This window comes from Acomys minous (assembly GCF_964271855.1).
Source record: "Acomys minous genome assembly, chromosome: 18".
Taxonomy (NCBI): Eukaryota; Metazoa; Chordata; class Mammalia; order Rodentia; family Muridae; genus Acomys; species Acomys minous.
In genome coordinates, this window is record NC_140501.1 from 22,758,142 (window position 1) to 22,784,325 (window position 26,184).

Genomic DNA, 26,184 nt, shown 5'->3' on the forward strand with positions numbered 1-26,184 from the left:
CATCTTGCCAGCATAAAATCGCATTTCAATGAATACGGCAGTAGGCTGTTTGTGAAACTCTGCACTGTGTAAATTGAAACACACCTGGACCCTGGTGGACTTAATTTGCTCCGTTTTCCTAAACATTTTCAAGAGAAGCTGTTATTTCGTGCTTCTCTAAAGCATGCTTGACTACGAAGCAATTTCACTCTAAGTAGTCCATAGAACAGGTCCCTGATGAAATTCTCTTCAGAAAACAATTTGTTAATTATCTCTAAAAGTTACCTGGTTCTGCAGGCCATTTCAAAAAGCAATTTATTTGTGGATTATGATCAAATTTGGGCAACCAGTCAAGTCCCTTCTCTCCTGAGCTTCAGTGTGTGCTGCAGGATACTGACCATTGATAGTCAATGGCCTTGCAAGCAACAGAGAACTCTGTTAAAGTTGCCCCAACATTTCACTTATGCTTCTTTCCGCTGTACACACTTACACACACATTGATGCGCTCCTGGCAGGCATTGCTCCTTCTGGAAAACAGTACCACTAGATGGCTGGTTGCTTAAACAGGCAACCTGCGAAGACCCTTTGAACTATTTTTCTCCCTCTGTGTCCATTACAAAGACATAATAGATCATTCCAGCCACAGGAAGTCCATCAGGGTTTACCACATCCTGATATAACTACCTTTGAAATGTCTCCCGATTACATCTCCTCTCCAGCTCTGACACTTTGATCCAAGCCATGGCCTCTACGACATCGCCATGGATCCCGTCTTGCTTCTTTCTAGCCCACAGCAGGGAGGAAATGTCTGCAAGTTTGGTTGTGTAACAGCACATGTGAAACCCTTCAGGGGCCTCTGGTGAGATCAGAGGGAACTGGAGACATCTACCTGGCTGTGAGGTCTCTGCTACTTTTGCTTTTTTGTTTTGTTTTGTTTTGTTTTGTTTTGGCCGCTTCGAGTCCTTCCTAAGCTTCCATCAGTTCCCAGAAGTACTGACAGTGGTACCTCCCTACGGCTGCCCATTCTGGTCTCTGGATCGTTCCTCCCTCTTCTTCTGTCCATCTTTCTGCTCGGTGTTTCTCACTGGCTTACTCCTGTTCATTCTTTCAAAGGAAACCATTGTTCAAGGCTACCTTCTGGGATGTTCTGACAAAGTCATATTAGCACATAGCTCATGACCGCCCATGTCAGACAGCTTGTCACATGCTATCACCATTATTGTCTGTGCTTTATCTCTCCTGCTCTGGATTTCTTCAGGCAGCTTGTCCCCTGATTGCCGACTCCATTTTCAAAGTCCGTCTGGCACAGTGGCTGCTTGAGAGTGGATGCCCAGTGACAGTGGAGTAGTTAGTAAGCACTGGGCTCTAAAGTTTATGTCTTTGAGTTAACCAGCTCAGCTGAATGCTGCCATCAGTTTAACATAGACAGAAAAGGCTAAAACACTTCCTCACTTGGGATGGCAAAATGTGATATAATGTGTTTTGCCAATAAAACCTATACTATCACATGCATATTCCATGCTTTTATTTATTGCATATATTGTCAGTAAACAAAGTAAATACTCAATTCAATCCAAAGTGTTTGAGGATTGCCTTAAAAGTTATTTTTAGTAGATCAAATAAGAAAACAAAAAACTTCTATTAATTAGAAAATAAATAAATGTCGGAGGCTAAGCACAAAGAAATAATGGATGATTCCCTCTACGTACTGTCAAAAAGAACTCAAAATCAAGCTGTCACAACAGAATTTAGAAAGTGGTTGCTTAAGTAAAGACTGGCTAGAAAGGTCTACAAAGGGAAGTCGTGTTGTGTGTTGTGAATGTTATACGAACTTAAGCAATTGTCAAGCCCTATGACACCAAAGCATTTAGGTGTGCTTTATCTAAGCTTTGCTTCAATAGTGTGATGTGTGAGTGTGGCTTGACACTAGGAGCTGTGTTTGAACAGGAACTGTCCCCTATAGCCTCATGTGTTTGAGTACTTGATCCCTATCTGCTGGCACCATTTGGGGGAGGTCACTGAATCACTTGGGGAAGGGGGATGGGAGTGAGATTTAATTGCCATTTCTTACCCAGTATTTTCCATACTGACAGTGGATATGCTATGACATTTGGCTCCTGCCACCATGTGTTCCCCACTGTGATGAAACTCGTGCTTCTATAACTCATTTTTGAACATTTTTATGCTCATTGGTGGTTTTGCCTGAATGTATGTCTGTATAAAGTTGCCAGATCTCAAGTTACAGACAGTTGTGAGCGGCCATATGGGTGCTAGGGTTTGAACCCGGGTCCTTTAGAACAATCAGTCCTCATAACAGCTGAGCCATCTCTCCAGCCCTAAACCCTCCCTCTTTTAAGTTGCTTTTTGTCTGGTACTTGGTCACAGTGATGAGAAGAAGACCTAACACAGGTCTAACCTCAGGTGCCTCTGCAGAAAAGATTTTGCTTCTGAGTCTCCAGTAACCATCAACTGTCCAGCTAAACCTTTTGATTCATGAGGCCAATGAATCACAGGAAGTGCTGCTGGCATGAGTCAGTGACTTCTCATGGCTGAAGGTGGTGGTGAGGCTCAAACAGGTCAGATCAGTGCATGCCGAACGTGAAGGAAACACACATGCAAATCTCCACACTGTTGCTTAATATGGCACAGAGCAAATATTTCATCTCCAAAGCATAACCTAGGTGAGCTCGAAGACCACAGTGTAAGGCCACTTGTGCCTTTTTCCAAGTACCAGGAGGAAAGATTTATGCATTACAGAACAAATGTCACATTTTTATACCTTATGATTTTCAGTACATATTTGGCAAAATTTCACAGTTGTGAGTTTTGTGACAGGCTTTTAATCAGGTCCACAGTTATATGTTTTGCCCTTTTGATTTTTAAATATAATGGCTTTGTTTAGAAGAATATAGGAAATATAGGAAAATATTAGGAAACATAGGAATATATCGGAAATATTAAAGTTATTTCAGAAATGTTGCAGAGTTGCTTCTTATTTGCAAAACATTACTGAGGTTGGAAAAGTAACCTCTAAAAGAGGGGAAATTAAAAGCCATGTTTGGTGGCATACCCCTATATGCCCAGCACCCAAGAGGCTGAGATGACAGGACAGTGAGTTCTAGTCTAGGCTGGGTGGCATGGTAAGACTTTTGAGGTGGGTTGGAGGTGAAGCATGGAAAAACAGGCTTCTATTTTCTCTGTGTCATTTAATATATAAAATGGTACATTCTTGATCATGCCTGAGAAAGCCCAGGAGGTGCAAGAAGGTACTTTACAGGAAGAAATGATAAAAATGTTGGCTGGCCACCCCCACTGAACTACACTCTTTCTTTCTTTTTCAGTAACATCCAGCACATGGAAGAGAACCTGAGTTGTTGTTAAATAAAAGTATAATAAATGGCTAAGCAGTAGACATTAATAAATATATTTATAAGTCACTAGCAACTGCTTTTTAAGCAGAATAAGGAAAATGCTTTATTATTTTAAATACAAAGACAGTTGTACATAAATTCTAATGAGATAAAATGAGGAAAAGGTAAAAAAAAAAAAGAGAGAGAGAGAGAAGCAATGGTTGAGATAGCAAATAAAAAGAAATCTATAGTTTGATGCATCAGAATTAACCTATAGAATATATAGGACAACAGTAAAACCTTTGTTTTAACAACAAAAGAGTACACACAAGAATCATTGCCTTAAAAAAAAAACAGGTGATAGCTGGTTTTGTTTTGTTTTGTTTTTGTTTCTTCTATTACCTACAGAAAGTGGCAATTACTGTAACAGCTCACTTATCAAGGCAATCATGGAAGCAAGAAAACAGAGTGGTAAGCTGAGACTAGAATTTCCACTGAGGCATTTAAGACATTTTAAGATACAGAGAATGTGTCTGTGATAACCCTACTATAGTGCAATTTGTGAAGATGCTCCTCAAAGATAAAGATAAAAATTCCCAACAGGTCATGAGACACAATAAAAATGAGAAACAAAGGATTGTAAAAAGGGTGAATCTGATTTACTGTGTCAACAAAACGACTCCTTTTTGTTTGGCAGATTCAATGTATTGTTATTTCAATCACCAGTTTATTAATTTCTCCCCTGATATTTCTAATTTCTTGCCATCTACTGCTTTTGAGTTTGAATTGTTTCTTTCTTTTTCTTTTCTTTTTTTCCTCATAAGACATTGAGATGCATAATTCTGTTATTTATTTGGGATCTTCTGCTATAACAGTATTTCAAAGTTCCTGGTAGGCTGTGCTTTTTCATTATTTGATTCTAAGAATTTTTAAATTTTCCTCTTTTATTTCTGCAAAGACTGACTGGCCATTCAAGAGTGAGTTTTTTCAGTTTCCATGCACTTGTGTAGTTGATGAAGTTTTTCTTGCTGTTTATTTCCAGTTTATTGCATTATAATCTGATGAGGGACAAGAAGCTATTTTAATCTTTTGTATTTGGTAAGACTTGATTTGTGGCCTAGAGTGCATTTTAGATGAGGTACACAGGCTCCTAAGAAGAATGTGTATTCTGTGCCTGTTGAATGAAATATTGTGTCAAGTCCATTTGATCTATAGTGTTGTTAAACTTTGTGATTTGTTGACTTTCAGATTGGATGACCTTTCTAATGATGAGAGTGAAGTATTCAAATCATGGTACTATTGTATCAGCATCTATCTGACCTTTATACTCCATAATGTTTATTGTATGAAGCCAGAGGCCTCAGTGTACACACACACACACCCCCCCCACACACACACAATTACTGCATATTCTTGATGAACAAATATTTAGTAATATGCAGTGGCTTTCTTTATCACTCCTCACTAATTTTGATTTAAAGCCTATTTTATCAGATATGAAAATAGCTATACCAACTTGTTTCTGGCTTCCATGTTTGATTGCTTTGCATCATTCAGCTCTCAGAGTGTGAGTATCTTTACCAGTGGGGTGTGTTTCTTTTATGCACAGATAGTTGTATTTAGTCTTTTAATATAGTCAGTCATTCCGAATCTCTTTATTGGTAAGTCAAGACTGTTTACATTTAAGATTATTGTTGAGACAGTAGTTTTTTCACTCCTCTAATTTTGTTGATGGCTTTTATGGAAGTAGGATTCTTTGCTCTTGACTCCCTGTTAGTGTCAGTGGTTTGCTAGGTTACTGTGTTTGGACAAGGTGGATTCATTCCTGGCTTTCCTTTGCTCATCTGTTCCTCTCATGAGATCTCTTCTATTCTTTCTCATAATTAAGATATTCATTCTTCCTTTCCAGTGTATAAATTTATTTTCTGTAATGTTGTCTTGGTGTCATAACCACCTTAGTTTGTATTTATCTTGAAATCCTTTTTCCATCATTGAGTGTGTGTGTGTGTGTCGTGTATGTCAATACACATGTGGAAGTCAGAAGATAATTCTGCACCAAGGATAAGAGTCACCCTTGTAGAGTTACTTTTCACATCTACCTTTTCATGTATTCTGGACATTTAACTTGACTTGTCAGACTTGTATGGCAACCACCCTTTCCCACAAAGCCATCTATCTCTCTAGATCATATTCCCATTGCTCTAAAAAAAAATAGCTTTCCTGTATATAGCAATGTTGGTTGGCAGTTGTTTGTTTTAGGACTTGAAATATAGCATCCCTTGCCTTGCTGGCTGTGAGGGTTACTAATAAAAGATCTGATGTCATTGAGATATGTCTGCCTTCTGAGAAGAGTTGGTATTTGTCCCTTATAAGTTTTAATATTATTTATTTTTGCTGTGCTTTTTACATATTGACTATAACATGCTGTTAAAAGGTTTTATGCTCATGTCTATTCAAGGCTCTAAATAACCCTTGCGTTTTTTATTTAGCTTGTTGAGTTTTTTCATTTCATATTGACCACCATGTTGGTGAGCAGTTCCTTTTTGGTAATGTTTATTTGGAATTTTAAATACCTCTTCTGCTTTATTGTCTCCTTCTTTGGGAGACTTGTCTACTGTAGTGTCATTGACTAAATTCTCTGTGCCTTTAGTGCTTATCCCCAGTCCTTCTTGTATTCCATGAATTCTTGGGTTTTATCAGTACTAATTATGCCAACCAATGAGCAAGGGAATCCCTCCATCTTTCAGTGTCATCTTCATTTTCTTTCTTCAGTGTCATAATGCCTGTGACCTTGTGAAAATACCTATGTTACTAACAGCAGTCTACAAACTGAGCAAAACCCCCATCAACCACAATGGCATTCTTCACCAAATCGAAAAAATTGCTAATAGTTATATGGAAATGTAAAATAACCCAAATAGCTAAAACAGTACTTAGCAGAAAGACAATCCTTGAAGAATCATAAGGCTTTACCTTGGCTTATGTTATAGAACCAGAGTAACATGGTAGCATAATTAGTAGCAGAAAAACAGACATTAGACCCATGAAATTAAATAAAGAGCTATAGCTTTATATATATAAATAAATAAGTGCACATAGCTACTGCCAGTTTATTTCTCACAAGCACATTAAAAACGTACATTAGAGAATCTTACCAAATAATGTTCAGAACCAGATTTCCACATATAATCTCAAACTTTGAAATTTCTAGGGAAATTCCTTCAAGAGTTAAGCACAGGCAAGGGTTTTCTAAAAAGTGCTCCAATAGCAAGGGAAATAAGGCCTGAAATCAACTAGAAGGATTACATGAAATCAAAAGGCTCCAGTAGTGGCTAATGAGATAAATCAGTGGATAAAGGGGCTTACTATGTAGACTGATGACTCGAGATCATCCCTGCAGCCTACATGTTGAAAAAAAAAAAGAACTGACTCACACAATTTGTTCTCTAACTTCTACAGGTCCACTTAAACACACACACACACACACACACACACACACACACACACACATATACACATACATAGGGTGTGTGTGTGTGTACATAAAATGCAAATTAACTAAAGTTCTGTTCATAAAAACAAACTAACTAACAAACACACAAAAAACAGTTACCAGAGTGAAGAAACAAACTATAGAATGGAATAATAAAATTGTTGCCAAGTGAACACCAGACAGGTGATTAATATCTAGACTATGTAAAGAACTGCAAAAGATTAAGCTTCAACAGAGTTAATTATCCAATCAATATTTTGGACCAATGAACTAAATAGCCAGTTCATATCCAAAGGCACCATACTACTTGTCTTTGAAATATACCATGAAACTATCAAACAATATAATATTCTCATAAAAATAGATTCATTGACCAGTAGAAGACAGTAAAGATCACATAAAAAAATCTATACATTTACAGGCAACAAATTTTCAACAAGGGCACCAAAACATGTGTAAGGGAAAGAGAATCTTTTCAATATATGATGGTGGGAAAATGGTATATACACATTTTAAAAAGGAAAACAGAACTTTTTCTCTACTCACAAAAATGATCTAAAATGAATTAAAAACTTAAATGTAATACCCAAGATTATTAAACTACTATAAGAAAACTTAGAGGAATTGCCCAGTAGTGTGAGTAACAAGTTTTTTGTTCTGTTTGGGGTTTTGTTTTCGTTTTGTGGTGGTGGTAGTTTTTGCTCATGACAATTTCAAAAGCATGGGCAACTAAACAAAAAAATAGATGAGTAGGAATCTAGACATGTGATGTAGTGGTAAAGTGCTTGCCTACCATGCATATCTGTGTTTTATGTATATGTAAAAATACACTCACACAGTTAAACCTATTAGTCTCTTTCTTAAGTATTGTGAAGTTGCTTGGTTAAATTTTACTAGGTTTAAAACACACCATTCTTTTAAAAATAATACATGACTAAGTCTTTTGTAAAAACTCAAACAAACTTTAAATATAAAAAAATTGAGTGGTAGAAGTCAATGTATTTGCACTCAGCTTTTTACCTCATGAACATTTTTTAGTTTACACATGTCTGTAGCAAGGAGGCAACATGACCCTTCTTCCTTTCCTCTCACATGCCTGTATCCTGGGGCTTTATGGGAAGCACTGGTTTTGTTGTTGTTGTTTTGTTTTTTAAGTCTGAGCTCATATGTAGGTTAAAGTAAATGCAGTGAATGATGAAGAGGAAAGAGAGGCAACAACGGAGTGGCTTTGAGAGAGTGTCATGCAGACTCATTCTAAAGGTGAGTTCAAAGCCCAGCTCTACTTCTCACCCAAAACTTGACAAGGAGAAAGTCCTTAAAAGTCACTACGTTTCTGTGTCCTCTGTAAAACAGGGAGCATGGACATCTTCTACACAGTGACTGGAAGAACAGGGTGACAGAGACATGTGACTTTTTGTAGGAGAGTTGATGGTTATGAGAAACATTCAACAAGTTATCATCATCATCACTATCACCATCACCACTATTGTCGTCGTCTTTGTTGTCATCATGGTCATCATCATCGTCATCTGAATCATCTTGTGAAGCAGTTGGGGCCTCACACATGGTCACATGGAAGCTACCACAGATGTAGTTCCCAGAAGATTAGCTGTATTTTCCATCATTAAAGAAACACTATTTTGGAGTCATTAGCTATGATTTATCAAAATGTCCACATGGACATATCTAGACTTTGATGGATTCAAATGACATGAGATTTTCATGTTATTATTTACCTAGTCACTTTTATATGGAGGCTACACTTTTTATATATCCCATAAAGGCAGATTAATAAATGGACAGGCAGTCATTGTTTGACATCTGCCATTTCTAATTCAACATCCTTTTGTTGAGGCTATCACCTGAATTTCCATGGTTCAGTATTAACTGGAAATTCTTCATGAATATAGTATTATAAGAAATTAAATGCATCAAATCCAACATCATTAACAGAGATGCAGTACAGATGTGTATATAATCCCAAAATAGGTCTTGACAAAAATAAAATATAGTGGAAAATGGAGACAAGAAAGCTACCAAGCCACTGAGGCAATTATAACTCAAGAAGTCCTTCCTTCTAACACTATAGAAAAAAATCTCAATGATGGGGTATCTTCTTCACATTGTCAAAACATGCACGTGCATGCACACACACACACACACACACACACACACACACACACACACACACACACACACCTCTGTAGGTGACAGACTGGCCCCAAGGCTTTGGGATGAGTAGGGAGAATGGGCAATGGTAGACACCTCATCTTAAACACTGATGACAGAAACTTAACCCACCCTTACCTTCTGTAAGAAACCAGGCCTCAGAGTAGACAACGAAAATACAGATTTAAAAAAAATAAAATAAAATACATTAAAGGTTTCAAATATGCTCAAGCCTTCCCTTTCCTTCTAAACTACAATTTGAAAAGTACTCGTTCTCATACATGGTTCCCTGAATTTCCATCCATGCATTCTCAGGCATTTTAGCTATGGACTTTATCAAATCCTCCACACCACCCAGAGGAAACTGGTAGATGCTTTGGTTTCATTGTTGGATGAGATGTCTATCTGTCATCACAGTCTGTGACAATGCATGTAATCATGTCAGATCTGTTCTTAGATGTATTTAACATGTCCACCCACCTCAACATGAACCACTGTCCCTAACAAGGTTGCTGACTAGCCTAGTGCTATAGCCCACTCAACAGAGAAACTGCTGCTCTGAGGGATTATCTTGGCCATACCAGGAGTCTCCCCCATAGAGGGATGTAGGCTATGGGTACAGAGAGGGCACATGTGTGTGTGCAGTTGAAGAGCCTAGAAGAGAAGTGCACACTTCAGCCTAGAAGAGGAACTTTGGGTACAAGGGGTGAGTCTAAGTTAAATAAGAGGAAGATAATCATATAAAAACCAAACCTTGACCCCACAAACAACACCCATGAGGGCTTTTCCTTCTCTCTGGTCTAACACATTCCACATACTACCCTCTGTCTAATACTATACTATGGATATTTTCAGCTTTCCTCCTCCTCTGGCTGTTCTTGGCTGACAACCTGAGAGACCTAGGAAGAAGGAGCCCCACCTAAGGCTTGCCTCACCCATATTTGTTTGTGGGCACATCTAAGGGGCCTTGTCTTGATTCCTACATGATCTAGAATGGCCTAGCCCACTACGGGTAGTACTGTCCCTTGGCATGTACTGAACAACGCATAAGCTGTAAACCAAAACCGATGTTTCCTTATGCTTTCTGCTTCACACCTCTGCTTCTGGCTTGACTTCCTGCCTTGGCTTTTCTTGGTGAGGAACTTTAACCTGTAACATGGAATAACTACCACACACACACACACACACACACACACACACACACACACACAAGCTGATTTTGTTCAGGGTGCTTATCGCAGCAAATGGAAGCCAAGCTGGACCATATCTCTAAACTTTTGAGCCTAAATTAAGATGTTCCCTCTTTTGGTGCACACTGCTGTCTGCCAGGCTCTGTGCTAGCTAGCATGAGGGTATGTGCACTGAATACAGCTGAGGTCAACCATACTGAGCCATGATATTCTGTAGCTTGAGTGTATTCAACTTATTTTTAGCTTCAAGTGTTTTTGATTTAACATGGGTTGGTTGAAATGTATCATCATGGCCACGTGGTGGTGGTGCACGCCTTTGATCCCAGCACTTAGGAGGCAGAGGCAGGCGGATCTCTGAGTTAGAGGCCAGCCTGGTCTACAGAGTGAGTTCCAGGGCAGCTGAGGCTACACAGAGAAACTCTGTCTCAAGGGGGGAAAATACAACATCATTGTGAGTCAGAGAAATGCTGCATGATGCCAAATCAAGATTTTAATTTCAATTAAAATACTGACAGGGCATTCAATTTATCTTCTAACATGAAGTTCCATTTCTAGGGAATAGTTAATGCTAAAATGGGAAAAATAACATTTCAAAAATATGAGTCATGAGATTAAATATTCTCTAATAAAAACTCCCCCTGCATTCCCTTTTATTGGCACCTGGGCATCCTGGTCTGACTGAACGCTTGCCTCTGCCAGCAGCACGACGGTGGATGACACACTTCGTCTTAAGCCATAGTCATGATGGCTGCTGTTGCTGTTTCTAGAATCTTCCATGCCTGGTTTATGTTTTAAGCAGAAGGAAAGGGAGGTATGATTCTCATCATAAAATCATCAACCCATGACTTTCTGATTACCTAGGAATCTTACATCACAAATGCAACTGCTATGTTTATTTCCCAGAATGCACTGTAAGTACATAATCCAGAGAGAGAGTAGATGGTCATAAAATGTATACATTTTTCAGAATCCTAGGAGCTGTAGTTCACTGTAAGAAGTACCCCTAGTGAGCGGGCTCTGAGCTCCCAAGCAGGTACTCCTCCAGAAAGTTCTTTTCATAATGAACCCTTAGAACTGTGCTCAGAAACAGGAGAGCCACGTTATATTAAGATCATGGGCCTAGAAATATATGCACAGGTTTTAATTATACTTCATAAACTGTTATATTAATTTGTGGATATACCCATTAGGAATACTATTATTTAAAGTCAAAAAAACAAGCAGTGGAAAATCTGGGCTCCTTGCCCATTGAAAGTGAGGAGATGAGATGTGTAATAGTTGCTGTGCCAAACACTCTAGCGTTCCTCAAAATCTGAAACACAGACAGGCTGAGAGCCAGCCTTTCCACTTGTGATACCTTGGCCTACAGCAATCAAAGAGGCCCTCAAATGCAGCACTAGGGCTTAGGATCCCCCCAGGAAACTCTATCGTAGGAGGAAAAGCAGCCACCACAAGACCCTGGCACCAGAAAGACTCATCTCCCAAGAGGAGAAGATGGACACGTTGCCTGGTGCTGTCTCACCTTTTCTGTGAGTTACGATGCTGTTGTGATAAAAGACAACGATTAAGAATGCCCAATGACCCTCTCCCCTATGCAGTCTAAAACTGTTTGTTCCTTTCCCCATTTCTCTAAATGGTCTCTCAGTTGTCTCTCTGTCTCTCATCTGCCTCTCTCTCTCTCTCCCACTCTTCCCTCTCCACTCACGTGGCCTCTGGAAGCTTCTATAGTTAAGTAGGTGTGGAGATTGACAAGACTGGGCCTGAAAGTAACTTCGACTCTCAGGCATACTCTATGTTGCACTTCTTCTAAAATAATCAAAGCAAAAGTAAACAGAATAACACCCATAAGATATACAGACAAGATGATACAGGACAAACCACATGGAACCGGATAATCACCACAGCCAAGAGGACTGAGCAATTGCAAATCGCAAAACACTTGTTCGCTACGGTCTCCTGTTCTTTTTCTCCCTTTCTTTCCTTCTGTCTTCCTCTTTTTTCTTTTCATGGATACAAAAAGTTTGTTTTCCTTCCACATAAAAACACTGGTTTGTGGGTTTGAATTAACTTTTTTTTTTTTAATTCTTTGTGTAAGAAGGTCAGAGAGACTACCCACACAAGTATGAAACAGTAATAGTTTCCGGCATGGGAAATTTGATTAATTAAACAAAAGAAAAGAAATGAGACCACCTTGTATCGCTAAAGAGAAAACAAAGAAAGCAGCTCATGCTCCTAGCTTTGAAGACGCGAGGAACTTTGATCCCTTTGGCATGGGCCTCGGAGGAAACACTATGAGATGTTTGTTTTCCCCACGCTTTGAAAGTAATTTCTTATGCCTAAGTAAAAAGGAAGCAAAACAACACCCGACAAAAATTGTACACAGAAAGGTAGGCGGCACATGGGATTACCGTATAGCAACCTGACTGAGTTCTGCCGGATCCCTACCTCAGACTCTGATAATTAAGGTTACATAAGAGCAGTGCTAACAAGGAGTGGAGCCAAAGAAACAATATTTTGCTTGGATCCATGGCGACGTCACAGTTGACACGCATACTGAACAAGCTTCTAAAACATTAGGTCATTTTTACCTCATCAGGTAAAATACAAAAATTGTAGCTGCAGGTCATGAAAGTCTAGGAGTTAATAAATTTATGTTAAACTCATTTCACATTTTTCAAAATAATACATTCAGTCCTGACCTCTAAATTTCATTTTGTATTCAAGGTGTGTACATTTTTTCATTGTAATATATTTGCAGTAATAGAGCATGTCAGTTATTCTGGACTGACAAAAGAGCTTGATTTTTCTCTGTGAACACATCTTCTGTCGAGTTCGAACTTCAGATATCTGAAGTCAGTTCACTCATATTTTAAAGATAAATATTGAAAGAGATGCCTCCCTGGATCAAAAAGTGTTTGTATGTGTCCTCAGAATCAACACGCTTACCTAGGTGGCTAAACTTATAATTCTGTTGATCTATCTAAAAGTAAAGATGATTTTTTTTTTAGATGTCAGCTTTTAACAACAACAACAACAATAGTAAAAATAAAGTTTTGTTAAACTTAGTTTTTCTAAGTGTGAGGGTGGGGTGTTCTGTGTGTAAGAATGCTTGCTGCCCAAGCAAGAGGACTGAGTTCAGATCCCCAACATACATGTAAGAAAGCTAGGAGTAGCCATGCACACACATTGGGAACCCCAGAGCTGTGGAGAATCACAGAAGCTTACTGGCCACTAACCAGCCTATCTGAAAAATGGGGAGTTGCGGGTTCAAGGAGGTACTCTGTGCCAAGGAGTGACACAAAATTAGATAGAGGACACTCCAATATGCTCCCTAGCCTACACACACACACACACACACACACACACACACACACACACACGTATGCACAAACTCACGCACACTTCCACCCATACACCTAAAAGTTGAATGAGAATCAAATTGATATCATAGCAGAAACTGTTTTCCTCTTTGAAAGAAAACAGAGCACTTCCAAATGGTGGAAGAAATGCTTAAGGCATGAAGAAGTTATGGTCGCAGGCACAGAGAACATCTACCTAAGTAGAATGGTGGTGTTCAACCAAATATTTAGGAATAGCTAGAGGCCTTTTTTTCTTGTGGCCAGAAGGTAGGGGTGTGTCTTCTAATATCAGGTAGGTACCAGCATTCTACAATACAAAAGATGTCCCCAACACCAACAAAGATTACGCAACCCAAGATGCCAACAATGCTGAGGCTGAGAATTTGTGAATTAGAACACTGTAGGACAAAGTTCAGTACACTTTTCCTTAAAAACCCAAGTGAGAATATATTGAGCTTTGCTAGTAATATATGGTCTCCATCACAATTACCCAAGTCAGCCTGGGAAATACAAAGTCAGCCACAAGAACACTAAGTGGCCGCATTTGAATTCTACTGCAATCCTATTTACACAATCAGATGGTTGGGCCCAGCTGATCCTCCTGGCTTGGTTTACTTCTCCACATAGAATCATTTCCATCTTAGAGGTCCCTTAAATTCTTATTTTTAGAACTGGAAATTATTTTAATTATCATCATGTGACAATTGGATAGAAGTCTAACTTTATGAGTCACATCTAAAATGAGAAAAAAAAATCACAAGTGCTAGGACGAACATTATCTCCACAGTGAAACTGGCAGTGTTTTTTAATGTATTTTAACAAGAAAAATGCTTCTCTGATGTCATGTGAAATAGATTTAAATATTTAACTAAGTAAGTAAAACTAAGACAAATGACTACACCAGTGTAGATGTGCCCGCTGATTCTCTAAGCCAGAGACTCTTGGGTTTAACTCTGGTTTTCTCCATGGTTCCTTGAAGTGTCAACAAAGAGCCATGGAAATATTACATAAGCATGCTGAAATATCTGCAAAATGCTGTGGCTGCATATGTATCCCTTTGTCCTGTGTCCTTACATTCCAAGGAATGCAAAGTCCACTGCTCAACTACTCAAAGTCATTTATGTTTTGACGTGAGCTACCCTGAGGGCCTGCATAATTGAACTCACTACATGTAACTAGGGTCGGTTGTGTCATAAGCTGAACAGCTGTCAGACTACAGCGTCATCTCTGATCAACCACGTGAAAACCCTCCCTGCAGTTCACAGGGTGTTCGTTTTAAAGGTATGGCAATGGCACAGTTGGCAATCTAAGGTTTCATTGTCTTCCTAGTGTTTAGTCCTCTTAACTGTGCCTGTTCCCAAAAGCCATCTGAGATGTCTTGTGAAGCTAAGTCTATGTAGTGACAGGTTGCAAAATTTTTAAAGTAAGATTGTCGATAACACTCAGGAGGCTGGCAGCATGGGGGGAGGGGTACAGGGGGAGGTGGGAGGGAGGGAGGGAGATGTGATTTTGGGGCCAGCCTGGGCTATGTAAGGAGATTGTATCTCAAAGAAGAGAAAAAGAAAGATGGAAGGACAAAGTAGAGCCATTAACAAGGATGGTTCCACTGCACTCCCTTACACAGCGTGTCAGACACGTTTTATTTTTGGCTTCTCTGTTTCCTAATCTTTAGGACTGAAATCGGTGATTTCTGCATGACATTTTCCTTATACTCAGGATTTATCAGCGGTCTAGTAATCAGTCCACAAACATTCACTAAATCTCCATTGTGAGCAAGGCATTTTATTAGGCGGTAGGGTGAGTCACAAGTAAGAGTTTCGCCTACTGAATCATTAACCTCACTTCCTGTATTAAGTGCGCCCTCTGAGAGGCTCTTCTGTCATCTGGCCACAGCAATGGGCTTATGAAATCAGACTTAAATTATAGCTTAACTAAAGAAAGTCCATAGCAGCCTCCTCAGGATGATAAGGCAAAGAATGAGAGAGTGGCAGGCAGAGGAATGGGAGAAACAACAGCTACTTCAGTGAGAACAGAGGTGACTTACAATCACGTCAACTTACAAAACACTGGACTTAGATATTAGTGAGAGAATTAGATCCAGGATGGAAATAAAAGCTTTGCAAAGCTTCAACGCAAGTTGCTGAAGTCCCTTCATGGGGACAAATAGAAGACCTTTCCCTAGGGAAAAGAGGATTAAGACACCTAGTGAACGTCCCCTGGATGGAGAGGCCTGGTAGCACTCAGAGGAAGGATAGCAGGCTACCAAGAAGAGACTTGATACCCTATGAGCATATACAGGGGGAGGTAATCCCCCTCAATCACAGTCATAGGGGAGGGGAGTAAGGAGAAAATGGGAGGGAGGGAGGAATGGGAGGATACATGGGATGGGATAGCCATTGAGATGTAATATGAATAAATAAATACAATATATTTTAGAAAAAAAAAAAGACACCTGGTGAACAGAGTGAAGGATTTCCCCTTTAAGATTCACTACTGTCAAGAGAAAACAGTAACTACCAGGTTGGAACCCATTCTTTAAATATCATGTAGCTCTCTGTAAAGACACTGAGTTCAAAGACTGAGCTGGCTTAGTTAGGGAGACGGCCCGACACCCCACTAAGCCAGAATCCAAATACTCGACTTTGCTTCCTTTGCTTCCACAGCGCAAGCCTAAGTTGCTGAGTCATCATGATGCTGAGCGAGGACAGAAGCGTCTTTAAATTATGGAGCGTAGCTGCATCTTCCCAAAGCGAACAGGAAGCAGAATCGCTCCGAGCAGTGAGCGCTTGTCTCTATTTTTGCAGTTGTTACCATGCAGCCACAAACAAAAATCGACGATGAAAGAATTAAGCTCATCTATCCATGCAATATCATTACTCACTTCCTAGGTTCTGGAGCTCCCTAAAGCAAAGAGGGAAGCTAATTTCAAAATATTACATTGCTAGTTGGGTTTTTTTTTGGCTCTCAAGTTCGTACAGGCACATAAATCAGAATGTATTCAGGGAAAAGAAGCAGATGTTTGCATTCTCCAACCAAGTAAAATCATCGTCTCTCTTATATGCCACAAATCCTCAACCTTTTCATAAGTATGAAAGCTGTAAAATAAATTGAGATCCAACATCTAGGTGGTTTATATTCCCCCCCCCCCCCCCACTCCAAGTTCTCAGGACCTACCGGGTAGGACCTGTGCTATTTCTTTCCATAGCAATATAGTTTGTGGCAAGGATTCCAATTGTACTCCTTGGGCAGGCAGAGTACAACTCTTATTTTACTAATTTTTTGTTTTGTTTTATTTGAGATAATGTTTTGCTAACTGGCATTAAATGCAGTTCTCCCTCTACCTCTCAGGTGCTGGGATTATATGTGTGAGTCAATGTCTTTGGAATTTTTAGAGTGCTCTTTTTCCTCAATATTTTATTCATAGCTATTCTTCCAATTAAAATTAGAACCATGGTGGAGATAATTTTTTTTTAATGTAAAAGTATTCAAAAGTTAGCCAACTAAAGAGGTTCTAACTTGAGACCATTTTTTTTTTCAACAAACTGTGTTCTTTTTTGGCTTTACACTTTGACTTTTTGCCAACTTCCATACAGTTCAGGCACATTAAGATACTTGACTTAAAGTATCAAACTGAGTTTGCCCAAAAGATACTAAAGGAATAAACATAACGCTGTTGCTAGCAACTCGCTTCACGGTGCTGCTTTGAGCTCATACGCTCACCGCCTCTATTTACACCCTTGAGAGCTCAAAGACAACAGAAGCAGAGTCTGTAATTTTCACACAGACCACAGCTCCCAGAATCCTTTATGAACAGCAGAGCTTTCATAATTACGAGCAGTAACTTCAGGCTTTTTTAAAATCATGGAATATGCAAATACATCGACACGTTGATGACATTCTCATTTTGTATTATTTGTGGATGGAAGAAAATCATCACTTTCATGGAGAATGCAAGGGGAGGCCAGCTTACATAAAACAGCATGAAATAGGGAGTCAGACATGTCCAGTATCACAAAACAGTAGTTTTGTAAACCATTGGGGTGATAATAAAATATTAGGATTCGATCCCAGTTAAATATCTATGCAAAGTAACACAATAAAGCTATTTTGTTTGGAGAATGCCTTTTGACCATTTGTAACCTATTAGTTTTCACTGTAGTTGTTATTGATGTTATTGACTTACATACTATGGATATTGATCCCATGTACTCCTTATATACTTTGGATATTGATCCCATGTAAGACACGGGGGTATTTTCTTCTGGTTCATAGATTATATCTTCAGCCTACTGGTTTTTGCTGTACAAAAACCTTTGAGTTTAATGTAATCCCACTTGTGTGTTTATTTTTGTTGTCTGTGCTCCCAGAGTCTTACCCAAAAAGGCCTTGCCCATCACCATGTCATACAGTAGTACCTCTGTGTTCTCCTACTGGTTTTTAATAGTTTGAGACCTAACATTTAGGTTTTAAATCATTTGAAGTGGAGTGTGTGTGTGTGTGTGTGTGTGTGTGTGTGTGTGTGTGTGTGTGTGTGTTTCTTTGTGAGTTGTTTTGTTTTCTTGGAGGGTTGGGTTTTTGGTTTTTTTTGCTTGTTTATTTGTTTTGTTTTTTTATTTTTTGTTGTTTTCAGAGACAGGGTTTCTCTGTGTAGCCTTGGCTGTCCTGGAACTTGCTTTGTAGACCAGGCTGGTCTTGAACTCATGGAGATCCGCCTGCCTCTGCCTCCAAAGTACTGGGATTAAAGGCATATGCCACCACACCCAGCCTTCAGTAGGTTTCTGTATGTGGTGAAATATGACAATCGGCTTCATGCTTCTACAGATAGATAACCAGTTTCAACAGAATTTTCACAGAAGAGACCATCATTTCACTGCATGTCCCTTGATCCTTTGTGAAAATCGGTTGATGGAAAATGTGTAGCCGTAGCCCCATGTTTTCTATTTTGTTAACAAGGATGTTTTAGAAACTAACCTGAAAGGTACCTTGGGACAATCTCAAAATAGTAAGTTCGAAAGTTCTGAGCCGTGTCTAAGATGCCCTGCAATTTCATGAATATTCTCAGTGTACATTTAATTTAAAAGATGGAAAGCCCTGTTTATAATGCCAAAAAAGGACTACGACTTTGAAAATCAATGACACGTTCCAATTATTTCTTGTTGTTGTTGTTGGGGATATATGAGTGATTTGTAGGTATAGTGTGTGTCGTGACATACCTAAGAAAGTTTGGACAATAACTTCATGGAGTTGGTCCTGTCCATTCTCATTTCTGTGGGCTAAAGGGAGCATACCCCCACAGCAACGCTTGTAGAGTAAGCACTTTTACCCACTGAGTTATATGACTAGCCCCAAGTCTGGTATCTTTTCTTATTGTCTGTTGCTTTTCTGGGTTTCCAGGGCATAACAAAGTGTTGCGCTATCTCCTCGCTGGCGAGGCTAAGGTTCAATCTGCTTCTGTGTCCTGGGTGACCTTTTCTGTATTCTGCTCTCAGTCCTGTTTACAAGCTCCCTATGTTTCAGACGGCATCCTCTTGGGCAAGGATGCCAAGCACACAAGCTTAGAGTGTAGATGTGCGCCCTACTCCTGGTGGAAAGCTCTCTCTGCTGAAGTTTCATTCTGTAGTTGGTAGTCAAACAGTTTAAAAATCATTGCATGATTTTTTTTTGAAAAGCCCGTGTGTGTGTGTGTGTGTGTGTGTGTGTGTGTGTGTGTGTGTGTATGTATCAACTCTTGAGATACAGTTTTGATATGTGACCTTGAGTTTAGGACTCTCCTGTTTTAGCCCGCCCAGGGTTAGGATTATGGTCTAGCACTACCACCCTCACCTGTTGGTTCCTTTAGCACAGACTCCACTTTGCCCAGATGTCTTTTCAATGATGTCTTTTTCAAGATTAATGTTTCGCAAAATATAATATTTTTCATGTACTTACCAGAACTACTACAAAATATTTTTGCTAATGTAACTAAGGGTTTCCACAGAGAAGACTCAACTACTTATCCTTCTTAGGTACCATCTGGTGATTGTTTATTGCCTCTTGCATCTCTATATATCTGGGTCACCTGGCAGGTTATTGAAATGCCAATTCTAACTCAGAAGATCTGGGATAGAGATCGAAGTCCTGCATTTGTGACAAACTCTTATGTGACATCAATGCAGAAAATGATTAGAGGATAATCCTAGAGCAGACTAAAGCCAAACTATGTACAAGGTCCAAGGCACAGGCCTCTAGCTTGTAGTGGGCTGACAACTGATTTAAAGCAGCCCGGGGCAAACAGAACTACAATGCAAGTCACAAGTATCATTCTAAACTTGCAAGGGGTAAAGAAATAAGTGAGCTATTTCAGTGATAGGTGTTATTGAATCTAAGATACACGTTATGGTGTTATTAAACAAAATAAACATGAATGCTATTAGGCATCTTACCATGCCTTATATTAATGTTTAATATACAAAGGGGAATAAACGAGACTAATGTATAATGACACATGTATGAACAGATCATGCTGAAAGCTATTAATTTGCAAATTAATCTAAAATAAATAAACAGCCAGGAGTGGCAGCCCACACACTTGGAAGGCAGAGGCAGGCAGTTCTCTGTGAGTTTCCAGTCAACATGGACAACATAGCAATTTCCAGGACATCTGGGTCAACATAGAGAAACCCTGTCTTAAATAAATAAATAAATAAATAAATGTGTTGTTTATCCTGATGGCGTGATTTAATTTTTATTGACCATGTTTCTTGAGCTCAATGTCCATGTATTACTGGCTAAGGTATTTGATATACAGATCTAGAAGAAACAGATTCTTTTTTTATTATTAATTTATCAGATTACAACTCAGTTGTTCACCCCTCACTGGTATCTTTCCATTCCTCCTACCCTCCCATCCCCACCCTATTACCCTCCCTTAGGTCCATGTCCGAAGGGGATCTCCTCCCCCAATTTATGGTCGCAGGTTTATCTTGGTAGTCTGCCTATTCTTTCTTTGAGTGTCACCAGGGCTCCCCTCCAAGGGGAGATCATCAAATATGGGGCACCAAAGCTCATGTCAGAGTTAGTCCCTGCTCTCCACATAACTGTGGAGGATGTCCTGTCCATTGGCTAGATCAGAGTAGGGGTTCGGTGCTTACTACTTGTATTGTCCTTGGTTAGTGCAATAGTTTGAGCAGACACCCTTGAGCCCTGATCTACCCGTTATGATGTTCTTCTTATAGGTTTCTAAGATCCTTTGAATCCTTCTATTTCCTTTTCTCCTATATTTCTCTTACCTAGAGTCCCAGTAGGATGTCCTCACATCTGTCCCAATCTCTTGGTAAGACATTCATGGGGCATGCCTTTTGGGCTAGCGCCCAGTTATAATTGAGTATATACCATGTGGGTCTTTCTGTAAGAAACAGATTCTTAGATATGTAATATCCCTTTGGATCCACCCCTGCTGACCTTCCCAGCCTTAGGCCCTGCCATCTACCCACACAAACTCTGTATTCCAGTCACATTGAACTAGTTCTGTTCCTGACAATATAGTTCTGCTTGGAAAGGCATCTTTTATTTCACCAGTACCCCTGTCTGAACGTCTTACTCACTTTTTCCCTAAGCTGATGCAACAACATTAGAATCCCATCACTAAGAAAATGCTAGAGTCATGGCACTTAGTGCCCTCAGGAAAAAAAATCGCATACTAGTAACCTAACAGCACACCTGAAAGCTCTAGAGCAAAAAGAAGGAATCACACCCAAGAGGGGTAAATGGCAAGAAATAAACTCAGGGCTGGAATCAATAAAAATGAACAAACGAACAAACTTTACAAAGAATTAGTGAGAGAAGGGGTTGGTTTCTTTAAGAAAATCCATTAAATTGACAAAGCCTTATTCAAATTAACTAAAAGGTAGAGTGAGAATATCCAAATTAACAAAATTAGAGATGAAAAGGGAATAACAACAGACACTGAGGAAATTCAGAGAATCATAAAGGCGATCTTTAAGAACCTGTAGTCCACAAAATCATAAAATCTAAAAAAAAAAAAAAAGGCTTTTAAAATAATTTTCTTGATATATGCCACTTACCAAAGTTAAGTCAAAATCAGATAAGAAATTTAAATAGACCTAAAATCACTAGTGAGTCATCATGTGGTTGCTGGGAATTGAACTCAGGACCTTTGGATGAACAGACAACACTCGTAACCACTGAGCCATCTCTCTAGACCTAAATTCCCTAATGAAATAGAAGTAGTTATTAAAACTATACCAACTAAAAGCAGCATAAAGTCAGATGGTTTTGTCACAGAATTCTACCAGACTTTCAAAGGACAGCTAAGGCCAATACTCCACAAATTATTCCACAAAAATAGAAACAGAAGGAGCACTGTTCAATTCATTTTATGAGGCCACAATTACCCTGATAGTCAAACTATATAAAGACTCAAATAAGAAAAAAAATTACACACCAATTTCCTTTATGAACATAAATGCAAAACTTCTCAATAAAATACTTGCAACTGAATCCATGAACACATCAAAAAAATCACCAACCATGCATAATCAAGTAGGGTTTATCCCAGAGATGCATGGATGGTTCAACTTGTGCCAATCAATAAATGTAATACACAGTATAAGCAAACTGAAAGACAAAACCCACATGATTATCTCATTAGATGAAAAAAATGCCTTTGACAAAATCCAACACCCCTTTTTGATAAAAGTCCTGGAGAGATTACAATACAAGGTACGTACTTCAACACAATAAAGGCAGTTGACAGTAAGCCAATAGACAACATCAACTTAATGAAATGGAGAGAATGAAAGACCTTAGAACCCTAAATGGGATGCCTCCATCAAATCCCTCTTCTAAAGTTCAGAAAACCCTGTGGAAGAGAAGGCAAACAGTATAAACACCAGAAAAGATGGAGGACACCAAGGAAACAAAGCCCTCCAATCAACAGGATCAATGTACATGTAAATTCAAAGAGACTACAGTAGCATACACAAGACCTGCTGGGGTCTGCACCAGATGGGGGGTCTAGAGCTGAAAGGAGGGGTGGACACATGCCACCATTCTTAAATCCAGAAGCTATTCCCAATTGGTAACCACATGCAAATGAGTATTTAGTTGCATCACTGGGACAACAAATTCCTCTTAAGGGAAGGCTGCATGTCCAGAACTAGATGACCAACAGAAAACAAACTCAAAGCATTATAGGAGGTTCTTTCTTTTACATTGCTCTGTCATGATGTTTTAAACATGCGCGCGCGCACACACACACACACACACACACACACACACACTTCTTTTGCCTTACTGTACACTTTGATCTTCTTAAAACCTACTTTATTTTGGGTTCTTTAATGCTCTACCTCCCTTCCAACCTACCTACCCTAGATAGGAGAGAAAGGAGGTTAATAGGGACAACGGAAGTAGACATTTTCAGACTCAGTTCCTTGGGCTGATTCTACTATTCATCATCGTCATCAGGATTGCTGTAGAACCATTAAGCAGCAAACCCACAATTCAGTAAAAGCAGCTACAACTGCAGCATCCAGAACCTAGAAGCAGTCTCTGGAGGTTTCTTTCTAGGAGCATGTTGAAGTGGAGCAATGAACAACCAAGTGATGGGAAGCAATCTCCTCTCAGAGTCCATACCGGGATGTTTACCAACTGGTAAAGACGATGCCCCACCCCGTGCATGAGGCAGTTCCCTTTCTAGCAGACAATCATCACACACCCTCACACAAGGCAGTTTCACATCCCACATTTGAGATAAAAACAAAAACCTGTTTCCATCCACTACACCCTATATGTATGTCCCTTGTTGATGCATTGTGGCTCCCAGTTTAGTGTTTTTATGGTGTTCCTGAGTATGTAAACAATTGGGTTTTTTGAGTCTATAACAGTTTCATGTGCCTTTCCTTGGGCTTTTTTCTTCTTCTTCTTCTTCTTCTTCTTCTTCTTCTTCTTCTTCTTCTTCTTCTTCTTCTTGTTTTGTCTTACTCATGTGTTTTGGTTTTTGTCTTATCTTATTATAGTTTGTTTTATTATTATCCCTAGAAGCCTGTTTGCTTCCTAATAGAGACTGAAACGGTGTGATTCCTGATGGGAGGAAAGTTGAGGAGGGGAAACTGTAACCAAGATATATTATATGAGACAAAAAACTATTTTCAATATTCAATAAAAGAAAAACATTTAAAAGAAGATATTAGATGCTTCTTACCAAGAAAATTGTATAACGCTGCATGAATAAAAGCTGATATTAATTTTCGTATTCCTGATTTTAAAACAAATTGATGGATTAAATTTTATTTCATTACTAACAAGCTATTATAATACTAACATATTCTAGAGGATTGTTTTTCTTTCCTTTATGTTCTGTGTAAAATGGATTTTTTTAAAAGAATTTAAGTGTGTTTGTTTATCACCACGATATCTCTAAGGACATTTGGTGCCATTGCTCGTGTCTAGCAATCATGACAGCTAAGAGACCTTCAGGAAGTTAAATGACCATTCTATACACACAGATAATATATTGAGGATTTCATTGGAGGGGGTGTGGAAATAGATCAGTTTTCATTGCCTGCAGGAGTTTAAGTGTAATTGCTTTAAGTTAATTTCAATTGAGATAACTTCTGAGATAAAGAAGTGGAAGGTCCCAAGGTTGACAGACTCCAAAGGCTATCCGAGCTTGAATTTAATTCCACCTTTAGTCCCTAAGAATAAGAGAAAATGCAAGCTGCCAAGGCCTGTCTCCCTCTTACCTGAATCATAAGATTCCTCTCACATCATAGGAATGACCAAGTAAAATAAGTTTCGATTTACAAAATTTCCCCTAAAGATTTTATTTCTAAAATGAGAGGCATATTTAACAAAATCAGACCTCAGACAATAGGCCAGCCTTGAAAGACTGGCTAGTTTTATGAACTCTACCCAACACATGAGTAAGGTGGTAAACTGTGAATTCAAGGAGATGCATTGAGACTTAGAAATCATCTTAACCCAATGATTAAATGATTAACTGTGATACTCACCCCTTCTGGTACATTTCCAAGACCCTTTAAAGTTATCAATACTCAAGTAATAATACCAAAATCTCTAGAGGTGTGAGTCACTCAAAAGTATTTTTTCACAGCCCACCTACCTGCTTCCAATTGATTCTAATGTGTAGGCTGGCTAAGAACCACTGGCTCCGTCCCCCTCAGCCTCCATTTGCAAACTAATACTACCTCTTCACAAGCTGCCATAGGAATTAAAGGAGAGAATGTGTTAAATAGATGCTTGGTACAGGTTAGAAATGTAGTAAGAACTCTATATGCTCTTCCATTTAATTCCCTCCTTCCCACTAATGGGTTGGACCATGGAGCCCTTTTCCTACTAAGTGTCGTTTGTTCTACAGGCTTCTTTGATTATTGCTTCATGTTGAAACTGACCAAGGGTATTTGGCAGTGATTCATCCTCAGTCCACACAAGGAATGCCATAGATTTATACCTGCAGCATCATGCTTAGAGCCTCTCTAGTCAGGCCTGGCTGTTAAAGGACTTTTCTCCCTTCATACTAGCTAGATAGTCCAGAGAGAACACCCAGAAAGACTCCCCTTCCCCCTTGCAATTTGTAGTAATTCCATATGCATTGCTTCTTCGTTCACAGTTTCTACTGAGAGACCATTACAGTGTTGGTTTCTGCTGGACACTGGTTCTTACCTGTAAGCCGAGCACTCAGGAGCCACTTTGAGAACAGCCTGAGCACATAAAGAGTTCCAAAATGAGAGAGAGAGAGAGAGAGAGAGAGAGAGAGAGAGAGAGAGAGAGAGAGACAGACAGACAGACAGACAGGCAGGCAGGCAGGCAGGCAGGCAGACAGACAGACAGACAGACAGACAGACCGGCAGGCAGAGACAGAGAGTAAGGCAGATACAGAGAGAGAGACAGACAGACAGACAGAGACAGAGACAGAGAGACAGAGAGACAGAGACAGAGACAGGAGAACACATACCAAACTTAGGCTATGTTAGCATACAATGTTAGGCAAATGGTGAGGATGCTACAGAATAAGACTCCTCAGGAAAAAAAAAAAATAGGAAAGGCAGAAAAAGCAGAAGGAGAGAAGTTGGAAAGGAGAGAAGAAGTGAGTTGGTTTTGGAGCCTATCTTCACTCTACTAAACCAGAGTCTCCAGGTTTGAAAAGTTTGCAAATGTGTTTTTAGCAGACTCTCCAGGTGACCATTACACAGTGATACTGGCATATAGAGGCGAGAGGCTGTAGATGAAGTCATCAGATTGCCCCACATGTTACTGTCTTACCTACTACAATTTGCATAGAGACCAGATTCAGATAAAGCTGCGCTGATGCTTTTTGTGGGTGAAGGAGGGTGTTGATGTCAACAACCGCATAGCTCCTGTTTTCTAAAATGTTTCCTTGTCCCTGAAAGCATTTCTGCTCTCAAGAAGAAAAGCACGCTGTCTTAGGGCAGAGCAGACTCTTACATGACAAAGAACCCAATCTCTTCCTTAATAGAAAAAGGGAAGCTTTCCCCAAGTCACTGGCCTGCTGACAGCATATGGGGTACATGTCAACAAGTTCCTTCTTTCAATAAAAATTTTAGCCTTGCTGCCTCCATAAAGATGCTGCTGGAACATCTTCCCCAGTCAGATACTCCTCC

The 26,184-nt window shown here is 39.4% G+C and overlaps 1 long non-coding RNA gene across 1 annotated transcript in view; it reads right to left on the reverse strand.

The window, feature by feature from the left end:
• LOC311589445 overlaps positions 1 to 24,764 on the reverse strand; it is a 34,472-nt gene extending 9,708 nt beyond the window's left edge. The window contains exon 1 of the long non-coding RNA XR_014776555.1: positions 24,666 to 24,764. This is a non-coding gene — a long non-coding RNA (uncharacterized lncRNA). The remainder of the gene's footprint in view (positions 1 to 24,665) is intronic.
• Positions 24,765 to 26,184: the final 1,420 nt, after the last annotated feature.